The 18,729-nt window shown below is 49.3% G+C and overlaps 1 protein-coding gene across 1 annotated transcript in view; it reads left to right on the top strand.

Moving 5' to 3' along the window:
• The window catches only part of DNPH1 (2'-deoxynucleoside 5'-phosphate N-hydrolase 1), a 58,571-nt gene that overhangs the window by 37,254 nt on the left and 2,588 nt on the right, over positions 1–18,729 (top strand). The gene's annotated exons all lie outside the window — the stretch shown is intronic.

The raw sequence follows: 18,729 nt of genomic DNA, 5'->3' as shown, positions 1-18,729 counted from the left end.
TCCCGGTGCCTTTCCGGCCTTCAGCATTTTGATAGCATATTGGACTTCCATGTCTGTTATGGGTTCATCTAACAGAGTTTGCTGTTTTGGCGTCAGATTGGATAAGACAACCTGTTCCAAATAGCTATCAATATCCCCATCCTTTATAGTTTGGTCCATCCCATAGAGATCTGAGTAAAACTCAGCAAAGCATTGGCGTATATCATCAGAGGTCGTAAATACCTCACCGCTAGCGTTTTTAATTCTAGCTATGTTGTTTTGAGCTAAGACTTTCTTAAGGCGTCTAGCCAGGAGGCAACCCACCTTATTGCTTTCTTCATAAAATTGTTGCTTAGTAATCTCTAAGGCTAGAGCGGTAGCATCTGCATCTAGAATATGTAACTCCGCCCTCACCCTTTCTAGCTGCCAGTAGACCGTGGTGCTGGTGCTGACTAGAGAGTCGGGCAATGGAAGCTCTCTTTTCCCCTTTCTGCTTTTTGCATTATGTAGCTTGCGAAATAAGCAGCACCCTGGCTATGGCTTTGGAGCATTCCCACACCAATGGGGATGTGCATTCTGGAGATGAATTCAAATGGAAGTAGGACTGCAGTCGTTGCTCCAAACTCTTCAAAAAAGCCTAGTCAGTTAATAAGGACTCATTCAGTCTCCAGAATCTTTTCCCCAGATGGGATGTAGTGACTTTAATTGCTAAGTTTATTGGCGCAGGATCCGTCCAGGTGATTGGGTCTATCCCTGCTTCCACTACCCTATTCTACAGCTGGGAATCAACTACAAAAAAATAGATCCTAGAGTAGGAGTGGTGGGCAGTAGAATAATATGTGAAATAATATGTATAAGAACGGGAAGCGGGAAATCTGTGCCGTCATACATCATGGAGATCCCATCTGTCTACCAAGGATTTCAGGAAGGACCTCGCAGCATAGGATACCTGGGCAGAATTATCAATAGTGGGGTTAATAGTGATATTGAAATCCCCTCCAAGTAGTAGAGACCCGGCAGCATGTTGCAATAACAGATTGTCTGTGGCCTTGAAGAAAGGACCTTATCCCATGTTTGGGGCATATATAGTAACCACAGTCCAAACCTCATCTCCTACACGTATCTTTAGCAGAACATATCGCCCTTGGGGGTCAGCCAGAAATGAAAGGACCTCATGAGTAAAATCCTTGGCTATCAGAATACCCACCCCAGCATATTTGGAATCTTTAGTACAGGCCCCTAGAAACTTGTGAGGGAATGGCCTGTACGATAAGATATGTTCATAACGCTTTCGTAAATGGGTTTCCTGAATTAGCCCTATAGAAGCTCCGCTAGCTAACTCTCGCTCCAAAAGTGAGCACTTGTGTGGGTGGTTTAGACCCTTAACATTAAGGGAAATAACTCTATGTTCCGGCCATAAGTCATAGGTTAAAGGGTCCGTCACTAAATTGAAGCCTACATCCCTCCGGGTCCAAAAACTAAGTACCAAGAGATAGAACTACATATACAAATACATAGAAGAGAACATCCCACCTCCCCCATCCATCCAGCAAGTAGGATGGCCGGCACCATGCTTAGGGGTGATCCCCATGCAGACGAAAACAGACTATAATCAGTGCCCCCCCACCCAGACCAATGTAACAAATAACATATATAATATAATCAACCTGCAACTGTCCTGGAAATACATAACCGTAGAGAAGTTACTTCGTTCCGCTATCACCATTATAAAGAAAGTAATGACATGGCGAGTGGACGTCAGAAGCAAAGTCCTTCAAAGGAGCGCAGTCATCTGTACTGAAACCTGGTGTACCAAAAATAGGCTCTCCCCTCAGCCAATCATCCTTGATCCGAAAGGGCCGCTCGCAATCCTCAGAGTGCCTTCGAAGTCTTCTGCCGCCCTTTCCAACTCTGTGCCAACATGATGGGTCCACCAGACGCTGTGTCTTTGATGTGGGCTTAGCAGGGGTGATGTTGATGCTAAAGCCGGCCTTTTCCAGAGCTGCCACTGCTTCATTCTGCGTTTTGACTCGGTGCGAGATACCTTTTACGATAAACTGTAATCCAAATGGAAAAGTCCATCGGTATCTAATGTTTTAATCGCGAAGGAAGGCAGTAATCTCTCTCAGCTCAAACCACTTCCGAAGTGTGGAGGAAGCTAAGTCTTGATAAATGTTGATGGAGTTGCCCTCCCACATCCATGCATTTTGCTTTTTTTGCAGCGTCCAAAACGGAAGCTTTTTGGGTAAAGCTATGGAAGCATAAAACTATATCTCGTGGCTTGGCATCCGTTCTAGAACCTAAAGCTCTATGCGCTTTCTCAAGCTTTATAGCCAGATTTTGATCAGCAGGATCCCTGTCAGATATATTACCTCCCAGCAGTATAAAACGGCATATCTGCACTGCCACTTCGGGAACATTTGTATAAGCAGGAGACTCAGGGACGAATATACAGATATTGCACCTCCTGGTGCGGTTTTCTAAGTCCTCCAGCTTATCTTCAAGCGCAGTGAGCACATTGTCCATGTGATCCTGTTTGTGATGGAGAGTATGAATGGCCTCTGCGTGGCTTTTGGTCTGGAGGTCTACCTCATCAACCCGCTGCCCAAGCGCTGCAAAATCTTCGCGCAGATCCGATATAGATGCCAAAAGTTCTTTTTTATGTCATTTAAGGTCTGCCCTAAATTCGACGAACCATCCTCGAATTTCGTCCTGGAGCTGCGTAACAAGCGTGGGGGGCTCGAGTTCCGAGCGATCCGTGCTACTGTGGGCATCGCCAAAATTTACCTCGGGGCTCTCCAGTGCGGCCTGCTCAGGCCCATCAGCAGGGATGTCCATTAACTCCGCCGGGACTTTTGAGAATGAAAACTGCTTCAGGTTCGCAGTTTTCGTTTTTGCCGCCATAGTAGTAAGGTCGGGAGGTAAATTGCCTCTTCGTGGGCGAAATCGCTAGTTTGCAGGTTGTTTTTTAAAAGCAGAAAGTAGATCTGGGAGGGAAAGCCCGGGACTATGTGTCCATCTCCGCTGCAGGCAGAACAGCGCCCCCGGGAAACTGCTTTTCTGTACACCCTCCGACTTAATATCATGACGATATTAAGTTGGAGGTCCCAAAAGTTAAAAATAATTAAAAATTAAAAAATCGGTTTATGGCTCGAAAACCGGACACTCAATTTTACCGGCGTCTAGTTTCCGAACCCATGTCTGTCAGCTCCTGTCAAAAAAGAGGCGCTAGGGACGCCAGTCGTCTAAGTAAGGGTGCACCAGGATCCCATCTTTCCTCAGTGCTGCCGCCATGACCACCATCATTTTGGTGAATGTTCTGGGGGCAGTTGCCAGGGATCTGATAATAAAGACCCAGTACCACAAGGCGTAGGAAACACTGGTGGTCTTGACGGATTGGGATATAAAGGTAGGCCTCCGAGAGGTCCAGGGAGGTTAAGAACATAAGAAAATGCCATACTGGGTCAGACCAAGGGTCCATCAAGCCCAGCATCCTGTTTCCAACAGTGGCCAATCCAGGCCATAAGAACCTGGCAAGTACCCAAAAACTAAGTCTATTCCATGTTACCATTGTTAATGGCAGTGGCTATTCTCTAAGTGAACTAAATAGCAGGTAATGGAATTCTCCTCCAAGAACTTATCCAATCCTTTTTAAACACAGCTATACTAACTGCACTAACCACATCCTCTGGCAACAAATTCCAGAGTTTAATTGTGCGTTGAGTGAAAAATAACTTTCTCCGATTAGTTTTAAATGTGCCCCATGCTAACTTCATGGAGTGCCCCCTAGTCTTTCTACTATCCGAAAGAGTAAATAACCGATTCACATCTACCCGTTCTAGACCTCTCATAATTTTAAATATCTCTATCATATCCCCCCTCAGCCGTCTCTTCTCCAAGCTGAAAAGTCCTAACCTCTTTAGTCTTTCCTCATAGGGGAGCTGTTCCATTCCCCTTATCATTTTGGTAGCCCTTCTCTGTACCTTCTCCATCGCAATTATATCTTTTTTGAGATGCGGTGACCAGAATTGTACACAGTATTCAAGGTGCGGTCTCACCATGGAGCAATACAGAGGCATTATGACATTTTCCGTTTTATTCACCATTCCCTTTCTAATAATTCCCAACATTGTTTGCTTTTTTGACTGCTGCAGCACACCGAACCGACGATTTCAATGTGTTATCTACTATGACGCCTAGATCTCTTTCTTGGGTTGTAGCACCTAATATGGAACCCAACATTGTGTAATTATAGCATGGGTTATTTTTCCCTATATGGTTGTACGGCCATTATGACGGAGCAAAGAGTTTCCATGTGGAAGTGAATTATCCGCAGATGAAGAGTGACGCTCTTGAGATCCAAGATGAGTCGGAATGACCCCTCCTTCCTGGGTATGATGAAATAGATGGAATAATGACCCATATTTACTAGGAGTGTAGGTACCACTGCCAGTTTTTTGTGCTGGGAGTGGCAAGGTGATATGAACATGTCCTGAGGGATGCTGCGAAATTCCAGAGCGTATCCTTCTCGTATGATGTCCAGTACCCATTTGTTCGCCGTGATGTTGACCCACTGCTGGAAGAAGAGGAATAGTCGGCCCTCTCTCTCCTCGTCCTGTGGATGGGTCGGCCAAACTTCATTGGGAATTTCAGATTGAACCTGAACCAGTTCCTCTTTTTGGTTGTCAGTTCCGAAAGGACTGAGACCTTCCCGAGGGCCGAGATGTCTGAAATGACGAGTTTCTGTAGAGCCGGAAGCACTGGGAGCCCTGGCCCAAAGCCTCATGGGAGATGGGTGCTGAGACCTCTTTTTCTTATCTTTCGGTAGCAGAGGCATTGGAGATTCACCCTACTTACTGGCTAGTTTTTTCAATTTGCTACCGAATAGGAGAGATCCCTTAAAGGGCATCTTTGTGAAGTTCGCCTTAAAGGTCACATCCGCTGACCAATTTCGTAACTATAGCTGTCTTCTGGTTGCCACCACTGAGGCTACTCCTCTGGTCACGGTGCGTACTAGGTCTGAGCTTGCATCCGCTAGGAAGGCCGTGGTGGGCTCGAACGTCTCCCTGGTATGCGCCCCTGAGCTATCTGCCTCTCTCTTGAGAAGCAGACACGAATGAGCCACCAGGGCACAACAGGAACCGATCTGCAGTGTCATTGCTGTCACGAAGGCCTGCTTAAGGATAGATTCCAACCGCCTATCATGAGCATCCTTCAAGGCCGCTCCTCCCTCTATTGGGATAATTGCTTGCTTCGAGACGGCGCAGACCAGGGTGTCCACTTTTGGGAAATGCAGGTGTTCTTTGGCCGTCGGTTCCAGAGGGTATAAGGCCTCCAAGGCCTGACCTCCTTTAAAACTGGCTTCCGGGGTGTCCCATTCCAGGTCAATCAACTCCTGGATGGCTTCCAGCATTGGGAAATAACAAGAGACTTTCTGTAGAGACACCAGGATGGGATTCTTCCTTGGTTCTGACATAGGGTCCGTGCCAGGAACCCCTAGGGTCTGGGAGACCAGGGCCGGTAATTCATCTCTGAGGAAAAATCTAAGCATGGTCCAGTATGGCTCCAGGCCTGGAGGGATTTCCCCATTCTCCAATGAATCCGCATCCTCTTCGTCTGTGGTGTCTGGGTCCCTGTCAGGGATACCCTTGGTGAGGTGAGGCATATTCCAAGGCATGTTGATAGGGCTCGGAGGGTGAGGCTTTCCCAGCTGAGGCTCTGGCCGGGCAGGGATAGTAGCCGACTGCGCCTGAACAAAGGCTTGAAGGCCCTGAAAGAATTCCAACCAAGAGAAGGCCGCCGGGTCCATATTTAGCCCAGGAGGAACTGGGGTAGATGCCGCTGAACTGCCCTCTCCCGGTGAGAATGTCACCCTGGAATTGCTTAGGTCCTGGGTGCTGCCAGATAAGGTCGTGGCTGACCCATCCTCCGACTGGGAGGGGCCGGACTTAGGTTCTGAGAGTCCGGCCCTCCCTGGGCTTCCTCATAGCGTTGACACAGGAAGGATTTCAGGTCAGGCTGCGCAGCCCTAATATGGCAGGTAGCACAAAAGTAGTGTCATTTGAGCTTCTTTGCTGCCAGGACCATAATACTCTGTAGCTTGTGCGTTCAGCCGGATAGTAACTCTCGAGCGTGCATAGGTCCGCCTCGGCTTGCGTAAATCTGAGCAGCCAGTTGTGCGTGTAGTTATGCGCGTGGATATGCGTATAGAAGTGTGCGTTAGGCGCTCAAGGGCTGTCCCGCACCATGCATACTGACAGACATTGGGGGAAAATGGCGCCGCAACAAAACCACATGCAAGATGGCGCCACTGCAGCCCGCCACGTGGAGTGCCCACTGAGCCTGAAATGGGGCCATAATACTCTGTAGCTTGTGCGATCAGCCAGATAGTGCCCCTTGAGCGTGCACAGGCCTGTCTCGGCTTCCGTAAATCTGAGCGGCCAGTTGTGCATGTAGTTATGTGTGTAGATATGCATACAGGAGTGCACGTTAGGCACAAAAGGGCTGTCCCGCACCAGGCGTGCCCACAGAGATTGAGGGAAAATGGTGCCGAAACAAAACCATGAGCAAGATGGCACCGCTGCAGCCTGCCACGTGGAATGTCCACTGAGTCTGAAGCGGGGCCTTGCCCATCAACATAGAAACCCCCTTCCTTTGCCCTATTGGAAATCGGGAAAGACGTTGGTACGGCATGCCAAGCAAGGAGACCGGAGGAAAGACTTACCGAAGCCCTTCCACGTCTCTGGATACTAGGAGATCTTTCTACTTATCTGGGCTCAGTGCTTACCGGCTGAGTACAAAGACGGTCTCCGGCTGCGGGGGGAGAGGGCTTAGGCTGTCACTGCAGCGCTCGGCTTCTTGCACCCTCCTGCCTTTCAGCTGCTTCAGTAGCAAAGTCCATACCAGGAACTGGATACTGACCAAGGCAAACCTCTGAGGGATCTCGGAAATTGCCTCAGGAATTCTCAACTGGGGAGAGACCCTTAGGTATCACCGCAGGAGAGCAGGGCTTGATCTTCTTCAATTTAAAAGTAGAAATTTGAAGGTAAATTTTTCTCATCTAAAGAGTACTGAATCCATCTGGCTACACACAAGGAAATATCTCTGGAGACATCTTACTAAATTTGTGCTCACTATCCTTATAATAGCAAGCTGGGAGTCATCCATGGGTGTACCTGACAAAGCCACACAGCAAGATGATGACCCCTCCTCAGAGTAAATTACCCACAGCATAAGCCGACACCGGTGTGAGTGCTTTCATGGAGTACGTCCTTCATGCTTCTTCCTCAGAGTAAATTACCCCCAGCATAAGCAGACAGTGGTGTGAGTGCTTTCATGGAGTACGTCCTTCATGCTTCCTCCTCAGAGTAAATTACCCCCAGCAGAAGATGACGCCGGTGTGAGCGCTTTCATGGAGTACGTCCTTCATGCTTCTTCCTCAGAGTAAATTACCCCCAGCATAAGCTGACAGTGGTGTGAGCGCTTCCATGGAGTACGTCCTTCATGCTTCCTCCTCAGAGTAAATTACCCCCAGCAGAAGCTGACGCCGGTGTGAGTGCTTTCATGGAGTACATCCTTCATGCTTCCTCCTCAGAGTAAATTACCCCCAGCAGAAGCTGACGCCGGTGTGAGTGCTTTCATGGAGTACGTCCTTCATGCTTCTTCCTCAGAGTAAATTACCCCCAGCAGAAGCAGACAGTGGTGTGAGTGCTTTCATGGAGTACGTCCTTCATGCTTCTTCCTCAGAGTAAATTACCCCCAGCAGAAGCTGACGCCGGTGTGAGTACTTTCATGGAGTACGTCCTTCGTGCTTCTTCCTCAGAGTAAATTACCCCCAGCAGAAGCTGACGCCGGTGTGAGTGCTTTCATGGAGTACGTCCTTCGTGCTTCTTCCTCAGAGTAAATTACCCCCAGCAGAAGCTGATGCCGGTGTGAGTGCTTTCATGGAGTACGTCCTTCGTGCTTCTTCCTCAGAGTAAATTACCCCCAGCAGAAGCTGACGCCGGTGTGAGTGCTTTCATGGAGTACGTCCTTCATGCTTCTTCCTCAGAGTAAATTACCCCCAGCAGAAGCAGACACCGTTGTGAGCGCTTTCAAGGAGTACGTCCTTCATGCTTCTTCCTCAGAGTAAATTACCCCCAGCAGAAGCAGACAGCGGTGTGAGCGCTTTCATGGAGTACGTCCTTCATGCTTCCTCCTCAGAGTAAATTACCCCCAGCAGAAGCAGACGCCGGTGTGAGTGCTTTCATGGAGTTCGTCCTTCATGCTTTACTCCTTCCTTATTTGCCTGTGTTCTTGGAAAACAAGCCAAAAACTCTCTTGCGGTGGAGTTGGAGAAGAACATTACAACATCTGATCATGGTGTACCCCCTCCCCAAAATAAGATGTTACCTGGGATGGTAAAGTTGCTTACCTGTAACTGATTTTCTCTGAGGACACCCATGTGAGTGACATCATCTGCGAGCTCCAAGTGCAGACTGTGCAGTAGCTAAAGCCAGAAAAACCTAGAAGCTTTATTACACACCACAAGGCCCCCTCAGACACATAAAGAAACCTTTCAACACAAAGGGGAGCGCGACCAATTTACCCTGCTGACCACAGGACACCAGTTACAGGCAAGCAGCCCTTTCTCCAATGCCAAGCAAGAAAATGAGTCCCACCTGTGGGGTCCCTGTTCAACCTTTTCTTAAGAGAACCGTCTTTGGTGGGCAGGAGTTGAACAAAAAATGTGATTCCATTTTAAGCAACTTTAGTACTGGAAACCCAAATTTACTTTCATGTGCAAGTCTAAACCGTAGTAGAAAGTAACTGTAGGCACTGAGCTCCATGCAGTTTTACCTGTTTCCGAGAGAGAGCTGAGGTGAGCTATTTACCTGTTTCCGAGAGAGAGCTGAGGTGAGCTATTGCTCACAAGTGATTGCCTTGGGTGTGGCCTTCTAAAGACAGAGCTGCCTTGACATAACAAGGAGATATACAGTTGTGCTCATAAGTTTACATACCCCAGGCAGAGATGTGTAGCATTTTAAGGCAACATAAGTGACCAGACAAAACACATCTGTTATTTTTAAGGTGTTTCAAATTAAACTATTATGCATCACAGCAGCACAATAATTAAATAGATCCTAACAATAAAGGAAATAATAAAATGGTCCTGTTTAAAAGTTTGCATATGCTTGAAGGTTTGGGCTGATAATATACATTCAAGTTGACACTCACAGGTTGAGCTGCCAATGAAGGGTAGGTATCCACACATGTGCCTTGTTTCATTGTAATTCATGTCTGTGGATAGATAATGAGTTTCTTAGCTCTTGAGAAACCCTTGTGTATTTCATCAGGGCTGCACTGACTTTGGTGGTTACTAAAGCATGGGGAATGGAAAAGGAAATAAAAAGATATCCAAAGATTTGAAAATGTCAATCATTACTCTTCAAACTCTGATCAAGAAGTAGAAAAATTATGGATTGTGTTAATATCAAGCCATGGTCAGGTAGACAAAGATTTCAGACAACTGCTAGGAAAACTTGTCGGGATGTAAAGAAAAACCCACAAGCAGCTTCTACTGAAATACAGGCTTCTCTGAAACAAAGTGATGTGGGGGTTTTCAGCATGCACAATAAGGAGATACTTGAACAAAAATGGGCTGCATAGTAGAGTTGCAGAAAAAGCCCTCTTACAATACACCAAACAGCACCTAGAGAAGCCTCAGAACTTCTGGAACAAAATAGTCTGGAGCGATGAGACCAAAATTGAACTTTTTGGTCACACCCAAAAACGCTATGAAGAGCAGCATGAAGCATGGAGGTGAAGCTCTGCATTTTGGGGGATATGTGAGCTACAGCGGCAGAGGGAATTTAGTCAGAATTGATGGCAGAATGAATGCAGCATCTTACCAGAAAATACTGGAGGAGAATTTGCATTCATCAGTCAGGAAGCTGCTCATGGGGATGCACTTGGACTTTTCAACATTACAATGATTTGAAACATAAGATCAAGTCGATTCTCCTGTAACTGCAGCAGAAGAAAGTGAAGGATCTGGAGTGGCCACCACAGTCTCCTGACCTCAGTATCATTGAGCCACTTTGGGGAGAACTCAGTCATGCATTCATGCTAGACGACCAAAGAATTTACAGGATCTGGAGACTTTTTGCCAAGAGGAATGGGAGATTTACCACATGAGAAAATAAAGGGCCTCATTCACAACTATCACAAAATACTGCAAGCTGTAATTGATGCAAAAGGGGCAATGCACGATATTAAGAATGAAGGGCATGCAAACTTTTGAACAGGACCATTGTATTATTTCTCTTATTGCTATGGTTTGTTTAATGATTGTGCTATTCTGTCAGATGTGGATTATAGTATCCCTTCTGCAGAATCTACAAGAAGTAGAGAGATAGTGAAGAGGTTAGGGCTGTTCAGCTTGGAGAAGAGACGGCTGAGGGGGGATATGATAGAGGTCTTTAAGATCATGAGAGGTCTTGAACGGGTAGATGTGAATCGGTTATTTACACTTTTGGATAATAGAAGGACTAGGGGGCATTCCATGAAGTTAGCAAGTAGCACATTTAAGATTAATCTGAGAAAATTCTTTTTCACTCAACGCACAATTAAACTCTTGAATTTGTTGCCAGAGGATGTGGTTAGTGCAGTTAGTGTAGCTGGGTTCAAAAAAGGTTTGGATAAGTTCTTGGAGGAGAAGTCCATTAACGGCTATTAATCAAGTTTACTTAGGAAATAGCCACTGCTATTAATTGCATCAGTGGCATGGGATCTTCTTAGTGTTTGGGTAATTGCCAGGTTCTTGTGGCCTCTGTTGGAAACAGGATGCTGGGCTTGATGGACCCTTGGTCTGACCCAGTATGGCAATTTCTTATGTTCTTATGTGAATGCTCTTCAAAGGGCTCTGCTCAAACAAATGGTAATGAAACCCACGAAAGAAGTTGTGATCCTCTGCCTGGTGCTCACTAATGGGGGTAATGTCTCTAATGTCCGGATAGGTGCTCAGACGGTACGGTTTGATATAGCAAATAGGATACAGAGAAATCGCACAAAGATCCGAGTTTTGAAATAAAAAATATGGACTTTGTCAAAATTGGAATGTACCTGGGGAAAGAACTAGAAGACTGGGAGAAAATGGGTGAGGTGGATCAACAGTGGGCCAAATCTCTGTTAGAAATGCAAACAAAAATAAGAGGAAAGAGAAACTGATCTGGTTCTCAAAAAAATAGTCTGAAAAAATAAAGTCAAAAAGAACAGCATTCAAGAAGTGCAAAGGATCCCAAAAAGAGGAAGACAGGGAAGAGTGCTTAGTGAAAGTGAACGAGACAAAGAGAGAAATCAGGAAAACAAAATGTCAGGTGGAAGAAAGGATTGCCAAAGAGGTAAAGCGAGATGACAAAATATTTTTCAGAAAGGAGGACTGCCCAACATGGTATAGTGAAATCGAAAGGTGACAAAGAGCAATATTGGTAACGTTCAAAATGGCATATGGGCTCACATGTTCAGCAGCCTGCGCCCAGGGATGCAGCTATTCTATAACTCTCTGCGCTGGTGGGTCCGTTGAAAGACCTGTTCAATAGATCCCTGGAAACGGCAGTGATGCCATAAGATAGGAAAAGAGTGGTTGTGGTCCCGCTTCACAAGAATGATAGCAGAGGAGGCCGGAAACTACAGGCCAGTTAGTCTTACCTCGTTGCTGAAAATATTAATGGAGATACTGCTGAAGGAAAGGACAGTTTGGTGGGTTGCTGGACCCAAGGAAGCATGGATTCTCCCTGGGAAGATCCTGTCAGACCTTTCAGTCTGACAGGATCTTCCCAGGATCAAGGAGGAGCGCTTCATGTGATTTATTGGATTTCAGCAAAGCTTTTGATATGATCCCTCATAGGAGGCTTATGAATAAAATGAGAAACTTGTGAGTGAGTGCCAAGGTGTTTGGAGTGGATTGCAAACTGGTTGACTGACAGGAGACAGTGTGTAATGGTAATTCCCTGTACGTACCCGGATCAGTCCAGACACCTGGGTTGTGACTCCGCACCAGCAGATGGAGACAGAGCAAAACTCGACGGGCTCCCTACATATAGTAAGGTGCCACCCACAGCCCCTCAGTCTTTCTCTGTCTCCAGCAGATGGGGCAGGTCCACCCACAGTCTCTGGGATCCCTGGGGGTTTTGTTGCTTGAAATAGTCAGTCAGGGATAATTATAAGGTTATTAGTGCAGTTTAAAAAAAAAAAAAAAGAAGAAAAGAAGATTAATCAGATTTCAAGGAAAAGCTGAGGAAGCAAGAGAAGTCTCCCGTCGGGGGAGCCTCCCAGGAGGGTTGGAAGGTCCTGAGAGGACCATCCCAACGGAAGCCATTTTAACTTCAGTGAGGGAGGCCACGAGGAGGGCGCTCCAAGATGGCGCCCAGCCTCCCTCGCTGTCGCCGCAGGCCCGGAATTCGGGGGGAGAGGCCCCGAGGTCCCGTGGCTCAGGGAGCCGGAGTGCTGCGGAGGACTCCTCGGGATCGGAGGGGTCTTTTTCGGAAGATTTCACGTTGTTGCTCCAAAAGTTGGCGAAATACAAGAAAGCTAAACAAAGATCTGGGAAGGCTTCAAGGGGCAGGGAGGGGCGCTCCCAGCCCCGGAAGAGATCCGGGAGGCCCGGGGTACACCGCGGGAGAAGAGGCCGTCGCGGGGCGACCCGCAGGAATCGGACTCTGTTTCCACCGCTTCTTCTGAGGCAGAAGCGGCTTCAGGAGCCCCAGAAGGCCCGGAAGGGCCCGAGGATGAGGGGCCAGCCCAGCCGGGAGCCGGCAAGGGGCCGCAGGCGGAGGGAGATGACCCTAAAGTCGTCCGCCTGTTTCGTAGGGAAGAGCTCTCTCCCCTTATCCCAGCTATACTAGATGAGCTTGGGGTGGAAGCTCCGCCGGTGGAGTCCCGTCAGGGGGCCAAGATGGATCCGGTGTTATTGGGCCTGGCGGGTCCTAACGTAGCTTTTCCTTTTCACTTCTCGGCCTCCGACATCTTGTTCCGGGAATGGGATACTCCGGAACTGGGGCTGAAGGTAAGTAAGGCCATGGACAAGTTGTATCCCCTCCCAGAGGACGTTCTGGAGCTGCTGCGTCTCCCGCGGGTGGACGCAGCGGTGTCGGCAGTGACGAAGAGGTCCACCATTCCAGTCACAGGCGCGACGGCGCTTAGAGATATCCAGGACAGGAAGCTGGAGGTGCAATTAAAGAAGGTCTTCGAAGTGTCCGCGCTGGGAGTGCAAGCGGCTATATGTAGTAATTTTGCGCTGCGCGCTGGGCTTCGTTGGGCCCAAACGCTCCAAGCGAATGCCGGCCTCTCCGAGGGGGAGGCGTCTCAGGCGGATAACTTGGAAGCGGTGATTGCTTACAGCGCAGATGCAATGCACGATTTACTGAGAACCTCGGCCAGGGCAATGGTGTCAGCGGTCTCAGCTCGTCGTCTCCTTTGGCTCCGTAACTGGGCTGCGGATGGGGCGTCCAAGGCCCACCTGGGGTCTTTGCCTTTTAAGGGGAAACTTCTGTTTGGTAAGCAGTTGGACGATCTGATGCAGTTCCTGAGCGAGAACAAGGCGTTCAAGCTACCAGAGGATAGACCCAGACCTCGGTCATCTTTTTCCTCTAGAAACAGGTTCCGGACCAACCGACGACAGAGGCCACAGAGGTCGACGGGGTCGGCCCAGGCTTACCGATCGGGCTCTGCTAGATCTTCCTCCTGGTCTCAGTCCTTTCGAGGGAAGAAGTTCAACAGAACTGGTGGACCCTCGTCTGGCTCAAGGCCCAAGGCGGCCCAATGAAACGAGAAGGGTCCATTCCTCGTTACAGCCTCCAGACCTCGTACCGTACGTGGGAGCGAGGCTCACATTGTTTTACGAGGAGTGGACCAAAATAACTTCAGACCAGTGGGTCCTCACACTGATAAAAGACGGTTACGCGTTAGATTTTGTTCGGCAACCGTTGGACAAGTTCCTCGTCTCTCCCTGCAAGGCCATCGTCAAGCGCGCCGCTGTCAGGACCACCCTTCGGCGTTTGGAAGACCTGGGCGCCATTACACCTGTTCCGCCGCATCAGCGGGGCGAGGGAAGGTACTCCATCTATTTCGTGGTCCCAAAGAAGGACGGAGCGTTCCGGCCCATTCTCGACCTAAAAGGCGTCAACCGGTGCCTGCGCGTGCCGCGGTTCAAGATGGAGACGATCCGCTCGGTAGTAGCCGCGGTCCGTCCGGGCGAGTTCCTTGCTTCTCTGGACCTTACGGAGGCGTACCTTCACATCGGGATTCAGCCGGCTTTTCACCGGTACTTGAGGTTTTGCATTCTGGGAAGACATTATCAGTTCAGGGCTCTTCCCTTCGGGCTCGCAACGGCTCCACGCACCTTCACCAAGGTTATGGTGGTGGTGGCTGCCCAGCTCAGGAGGGAAGGGTTTCTGGTGCACCCTTACCTGGACGATTGGCTCATCCGGGCCAAGTCGGAGGGCGAGTGTCGGCAGGCGATTGCAAGGGTCCTACAGCTCTTACGATCTCTCGGCTGGGTAGTCAACCTTTCCAAGAGTCATCTACAGCCTACGCAGAGGTTAGAGTACCTGGGAGCCCTGTTCGACACCGAGAGGGCCAGGGTGTCTCTGACTCAGGAGAGAGTGGTCAAGCTCCAACGACAGGTGCGACACATCTTGTCCATGCGGTGCCCGCTGGTCTGCGATTATCTGATGGTTTTGGGATCCATGGCGTCGACCCTCGCCTTGGTCCCCTGGGCATTCGCTCATCTGCGGCCGTTACAATCAGCGTTACTTTCCCGCTGGAAGCCTGTTTCCGAAGAGTTTCATCTTCCGTTGCCTCTCACGGCCCGTGCCAGGGCCAGCCTGCAGTGGTGGCTCTCTCCCGACCATCTGACGTGCGGGGTGTCTCTGCTCATGCCCACTTGGACGGTGGTGACAACGGACGCCAGTCTTTTTGGTTGGGGAGCGGTCTGTGGAGGCCGCTCGGTACAGGGTCAGTGGTCGAGCCAGCAGTCACAGTGGTCCATCAACCGCCTAGAGACAAGGGCGGTAGCGTTGGCGTTGCAAGCGTTTCTTCCGTGGATTCGGGGCCGGGCGGTCCGGGTTTTGTCGGACAATGCGACCACAGTGGCGTACATCAATCGACAGGGTGGAACAAGGAGTCAGCAGGTAGCGGAGGAGGCAGGAAGGTTGATGGTCTGGGCGGAGCAACACCTCGGCAGTCTAGCGGCGTCTCACATCGCCGGGGTGGACAACGTCCAGGCGGACTTCCTCAGCCGCCATCGGTTGGATCCCGGAGAATGGGAGTTGCCGGAGGTGGCGTATCGTCTCATCTGTGCCAGGTGGGGGCAACCACACCTGGATCTGATGGCCACCGCTCAGAACTCAAAGGCACCGCGGTTCTTCAGCCGTCGGAGGGAGCGCGGCGCAGAAGGAGTCGATGCGCTGGTGCTTCCCTGGCCCACGGACGTGTTGCTGTATGTATTTCCCCCGTGGCCTCTCATAGGCAAGGTTCTACGTCGAATCGAGCTACATTCGGGGGAGGTGATCTTGGTGGCGCCGGAATGGCCGCGGCGTCCGTGGTTTGCGGACCTCGTTCAGCTGGCAGCGGAGGCTCTGCTTCGGTTTCACGGAGACGCGACAATCCTTCGTCAAGGGCCCGTCTGTTTGGAGGATGCGGATCACTTCTGTCTCGCGGCCTGGCGTTTGAAAGGGCACGCTTGAGAACTAAGGGGTACTCTGACGCAGTGATTGCTACTCTTTTGAGAGCTAGGAAGCAGTCCACGTCCCTAACCTACATGCGGGTCTGGACGGTGTTCGAGGAGTGGTGTCGTACTCACGAGGTAGATCCTGTACGCCCGGCTGTGCCGTCGGTTCTCGCTTTCCTTCAAGAAGGTCTCTCAAAAGGGCTGTCTTGGAGTACCCTAAAGGTCCACATAGCCGCGTTTGGCTGTCTTCGAGGAAAGGTCCGGGGTTTGTCATTGGCTTACCATCCAGATGTGGTCCGTTTTCTTCGGAGGGCCAAACATTTACGTCCCCCGATCCGGAATCCTTGTCCGTCATGGAATTTAAATTGCGTGTTGACCTCCCTCTGTGGAGCCCCGTTTGAGCCTCTCAAGAGGGCGACTCTGAAGGATCTTACCTTGAAGACGGTGTTTCTGGTCGCGATTACGTCCGCTCGTCGAGTCTCGGAGCTACAGGCGCTGTCTTGTAGGGAGCCATTTTTGCGGTTTTCGGAGGCCGGAGTCTCTCTACGGACCGTTCCGTCCTTTTTACCCAAGGTGGTTTCCGCTTTTCACCTGAATCAGTCTGTGGACCTCCCGGGGTTTTCAACCATGGATCGGACGTCTAAGGGGTCGCAGGAGCTACGGAAACTTGATGTTCGCAGAATGCTCATTCGTTATCTGGAAGTTACAAATCCTTTCCGGGTCACCGACCACCTGTTTGTTCTCTGTTCCGGTTCTCGCAGGGGGTCTGCGGCTTCCCGGGCCATGATTGTGCGTTGGCTCAAGGAGGCGATTTGTTCGGCGTATCTTCTGCAGGGCAAGGTGGCGCCTAACGGGCTTCGAGCTCATTCGACTTGGGCGCAAGCCACATCCTGGGCGGAGTTTTCTCAGGTGTCCACGCAGGAGATCTGTAGGGCAGCGACCTGGAAGTCGTTGCACACTTTCACTAGGCATTACAGACTTGATGTCCAGGCGGCCGAGTCTCAAGGTTTTGGGGCGAGTGTTCTCCGAGCGGGACTCTCTGCTTCCCACCCTCGGTAATTAGCTCTGGTACATCCCAGGTGACTGGACTGATCCGGGTACGTACAGGGAAATGAAAATTAGTTCTTACCTGATAATTTTCGTTCCTGTAGTACCACGGATCAGTCCAGGCTCCCGCCCGTCTGTTCTATTTGTTCTGAAGAGAGGGAGAGTCCGCTCGTTTTTGATAGTCGTTGCGAATACTGCATTTGTTTTTCGTAGTTGACATATGGCCGCTTGCCTCTGGTTCTGGATGTTCTTCTGTTTTCCAGCCAGGGGTGTGTTCTGAATTGGCTTATGTTAATGGAGTTCATAGTTAGTTAGTCGGGCATTTTTTGCTTTGACATTCCGTTCGACTGAGAGGCTGTGGGTGGCACCTTACTATATGTAGGGAGCCCGTCGAGTTTTGCTCTGTCTCCATCTGCTGGTGCGGAGTCACAACCCAGGTGTCTGGACTGATCCATGGTACTACAGGAACGAAAATTATCAGGTAAGAACTAATTTTCATATACAACCTATTCTGGAGAGAAAATGGTGTTAAGTGGATTGCCAGAGGGATCTGTTCAATATCTTTGTGAGAAACATATAGAAACATAGAACATAGAAATGACGGCAGAAGAAGACCAAATGGCCCATCCAGTCTGCCCAGCAAGCTTTCGCTCTTGATTTTTTTCTCATACTTATCTGTTACTTTTGGCCCTTAGTATTCTTTTGGTTCTATTTCCCTTCCACCGCTGCCATTAATGTAGAGAGCAGTGTTGGAACTGCATCTAAGTGAAATATCTAGCTTAATTGGTTGGGGTAGTAACTGCCGCAATAAGCAAGCTACTCCCGCGCTTATTTGTTTACCCAGCCTGTGCAATTCAGTCCTTGTTGGTTGTCTGAATATAAATCCACTTTTCTTCATCCCCCCTGCCTTTGAAGCAGTGAGCTGCGCTGCATATGTATTTCAAGTGAAGTATCAGGCTTATTTGGTTTAGTAACTGCCGTAACAAGCAAGCTACTCCCCGCTTTTTTTGAATGCAAATCTTTTTTTCCACATTTCCTCTTGCCATTTGAAGCATAGAGCAATGTTGGAGTCGCATTAACAGTGTGTATGTTTATTAAATAAGGGTATTATCTCCAGGTAGTAGCCGTCATTCCCGCAAGCCATCCCCTCTTCATTCACATCCTCTAGACTTTATGGATCCACAGTGTTTATCCCACGCCCCTTGAAGTCCTTCACAGTTCTGGTCTTCACCACTTCCTCCGGAAGGGCGTTCCAGGCGTCCACCACCCTCTCCATGAAGAAATACTTCCTGACATTTGGTTCTGAGTCTTCCTCCCTGGAGTTTCAAATCGTGACCCCTGGATCTGCTGATTTTTTTTTTTGCAGTGGAAAAGGTTTGTCGTTATCTTTGGATCATTAAAACCTTTCAAGTATCTGAAAGTCTGTATCACCTCTGCTCCTCCTTTCCTCCAGGATGTACATATTTAGATTCTTCAATCTCTCCTCATATGTCATTCGATGAAGACCCTCCACCTTTTTGGTCGCCCTTCTCTGGACCGCCTCCATCCTGTCTCTGTCCCTTCGGAGATACGGTCTCCAGAACTGAACACAGTATTCCAGGTGAGGCCTCACCAAGGACCTGTACAAGGGGATAATCACTTCCCTTTTCTTACTCGATATTCCTCTCTCTATGCAGCCCAGCATTCTTCTGGCTTTAGCTATCACCTTGTTGAGTGCCTTCAAAGTTGACTGCTTCAAAAACGTAGATATCGATACCGGCCTTAGTCTAGTCTTGAAGTAAGGTAAGGCCTCACTGGGATCCTTACGGAGCGTGGCCTAGTTGTTAATTCAGGGCTGACTGAAGTAGAGGAATGCACCCGTGCCACTGCACACGCCTCCTGTTGGAGGCCACTGCTTCTCCGTCATGGTTTGTGCCTGCTTGGATATAAGCAAATGAGCCCCTCGTGTGTGTTTCTGGATTAGAGAGAGCAGCTTTGCCTTTTAGTTCCATTAA

This window comes from Rhinatrema bivittatum, chromosome 3 (assembly GCF_901001135.1).
Source record: "Rhinatrema bivittatum chromosome 3, aRhiBiv1.1, whole genome shotgun sequence".
In the NCBI taxonomy this organism is placed as follows: Eukaryota; Metazoa; Chordata; class Amphibia; order Gymnophiona; family Rhinatrematidae; genus Rhinatrema; species Rhinatrema bivittatum.
This window is presented reverse-complemented; position numbering and strand designations above follow the sequence as displayed.